The 3,148-nt window shown below is 43.5% G+C and overlaps 1 pseudogene; it reads left to right on the top strand.

The window, feature by feature from the left end:
* Positions 1–398: 398 nt before the first annotated feature.
* Positions 399–1,747, top strand: LOC119520205 (annotated as a pseudogene).
* Positions 1,748–3,148: the final 1,401 nt, after the last annotated feature.

Here is a 3,148-nt window from a genome sequence, read left to right as displayed (position 1 = left end):
TTCATTGCTTGTTTCTATTGTTTTATATTCTATATTCTGTTTGTCTCCACTCTGACCTTTATTCTTTCCTTCTGCTAGCTTTGGGTTGTTTCCCCTTTTTTTTCTAGTTCCTTACAGTGTAGTTAGATTATTGATTTTAGATCTTTCTTCCTTTTTTAATGTAGATATTTACTGCTATAAATTTTCCTCTGAGAACCACTTTTGCTGCATCCTACCATAAGATTTGGTGTGTTGTTTTCATTTATATTCATCTCAAGGTGTTTTCTAAATCCCTGTGGTTTCTTCTTTGACTTGTTGGTTGTTTAAGAGTGTGTTGTTGGGGATTCCTGGTATTACTGGAGAATCATAACACGTCTGCAGTAGACGACCCACCATAGACTTCACTTAGTGGAATAACCATGCGTGAGTGTATCTCCATCCATGTGGGCCAGGCCGGGGTGCACACAGGCAATGCCTGCTGGGATCTCTACTGCCTGGAGCATGGCATCCAGCCTAATGGCACCATGCCCAGCCATAAGACCCTGGGGAGCGGTGACGACTCCTTCAACAGCTTCTTCAGTGAGACAAGGGCTGGCAGGCACATGCCCCGGGCAGTCTTTGTGGACCTGGAGCCTGCTGTCATAGATGGGGTAAGAACTGGCATTTATAGGCAGCTCTTCCACCCCAAGCAGCTGATATCTGGCAAGGAAGATGCTGCCAACAACTATGCCTGTGGCCACTACACTGTGGGGAAGGAGATCATTGTTCTGGTGCTGGAGTGAATCCGAAAGCTGACAGACCAGTGCACCAGGCTTCAGAGCTTCCTGATCTTCCATAGCTTTGGGGTGGCACTGGCTCAGGCTTCACCTCCCTGCTGATGGAGTGGCTTTCTGTTGACTATGGCAAGAATTCCAAGTTGGAGTTTGCCATCTACCCAGTTCCCCAGGTGTCCACAGCAGTGGTGGGACCCTACAACTCAATATTGACCACCCACACCACCCTGGAGCACTCAGATTGTGCCTTCATGGTAGACAATGAGGCCATCTATGATATCTGTTGCCATAACCTGGACATTGAGCGCCCCACCTACACCAACCTCAACTGGCTCATTGGACAGATTGTGTCCTCCATCACTGCATCCCTGCACTTTGACAGGGCCCTCAACGTGGATCTCACTGAGTTCCAGACCAACCTGGTGCCCCACCCCCTCATTCACTTTCCCCTGGTGACCTATTCAACCATTACCTCAGCTGAGAAGGCCTATCATGAGCAGCTCTTAGTGGCGGAAATCACCAATGCCTGCTTTGAACCCTCAAATCAGATGGTCAAGTGTGACCCTCACCATGGCAAGTACATGGCCTGCTGCATGCTCTACCATGGAAAAGTGGTGCCCAAGGACGTGAATGCCGCCATCACCACCATCAAATCCAAGTGCACTATCCAGTTTGTGGACTGGTGTCCCACGGGCTTCAAGGTTGGCATCAACTACCAGTCCCCCACAGAGGTGCCTGGGGGGGACCTGGCCAAAGGGCAGTGGGCAGTCTACATGCTAAGCAACACCACAGCCATCGCTGAGGCCTGGGCCCACCTTGACCATAAGTTTGACCTGATGTATGCCAAAAGGGACTTTGTGCATTGGTATGTGGGTGAGGGCATGGAGGAAGGGGAGCTCTCTGAGGCACAAGAAGACCTGGCCACTCTGGAGAAGGATTATGAAGAAGTGGGCTCAGAGTCTGTGGATGGCAAGGATGAGAGTGAGGAGTTCTAGGGGGTCCTGGCACCTGCAGCACTCCGTCTGTCTCCCCAGTTTTGTATCTCACATTTCACTGTTTTCCCCAATCCCCTACCAATACAATGTCTCAAGTTAAAAAAAAGAGTGTGTTGTTTAATTTCTATAGATTTGTGAATTGTCCAGTTTTCCTTCTGTTGTTGATTTCTATTTCATTCTATTGTGATCAGAGAAGATATTTGGTATGATTTCAATCTTTTAAAATTTATTGAGACTTGCTTTGTGGCCTAACATATCGATCTTGGAAAATGCCATATGTACACTTGAGAAGAATGCATATTCTGCTGCTACTGGATAGAGTACTGGAGTGTTCTACATATGTCTGTCAGTTGGCTTACAGTGTTGTTCAAATACTCTATTTCCTTATCAATCATCCATTTGTCTAGATGTTCTATCCATTATTGAAAGTGGAGTACTGATGTCTCCTTCTAATATTATATCACCATCTATTTCTCCCTTCAATTCTGTCAAATTTTATTTCACAGATTTGGGACCACTTTTATTTGATATGTTTATAATTGCTATATCTCTTTGATGGATTGACCCTTTTATCAATATTTAATGTCTTTTTTCATTTCTTGTAACAATTTTTTATTTATAGTCTATCTTATCTGATATTAGTATAGTCACTCCAGATCTCTTTAGGTTAATATTTGCATGGAACATATTTTTCCACACTTTCAAATGCAACATTTTTGTATCTTTGGATCCCAATTGGATCTCTTGTATAGAGCATAAAGTTGGATCATTTTTTAAAATTCATACTGACTATCTCTGCCTTTTGATTGAGATGTTAAATCCATTTACGTTTAAAGTGGCTTCTGATAAGGAAGGACTTAACTTCTGCCATTTTGCTGTTAGTTTTCTATATGTCACATCTTTTTCACTCCTCAATTCCTCTATTACTGCCTTCTTTTGTATTTAATTTTTTTGGTGTAACATTATATTACCTCATCATTTCCTGTTCTGGTTATTTTTTAGTTATGCTTTCTCCCAGGTCAGTATCTTCTGGCTGACCAGCAGTCTCTGGGGGTTCTTGGCTTTTCTTCATAAAGCAATGCACATGGAGGTGTCTTCTCCTTTCTCTTCTAGGTTCTGTTGATTTGCAGCTTCTGGCTTTTCTCTGTGGGTTCTCTCTCTGTGGCCTTCTCTATAAGGATAGGATTAACATCCACCCTGATTCAGTTGGGCCACACCTCAACTGAAGTAGCCTCACAAAAGGTCCATTTACAATGGGTTCACACCCATATGTTAAGAACATGTTTTTTCTGTGGTACATAACTCGAAGCCACCGCACTTCTGTAAATATCTAGTACTAGAATTGGTGGATCATATGGTAGGTATTAATAAACTGCAAAGCTCTTTTCCTGAGTAGTTGTA

The sequence above is a fragment of the Choloepus didactylus genome, chromosome 2, assembly GCF_015220235.1.
Source record: "Choloepus didactylus isolate mChoDid1 chromosome 2, mChoDid1.pri, whole genome shotgun sequence".
Lineage (NCBI taxonomy): Eukaryota > Metazoa > Chordata > Mammalia > Pilosa > Megalonychidae > Choloepus > Choloepus didactylus.
This window is presented reverse-complemented; position numbering and strand designations above follow the sequence as displayed.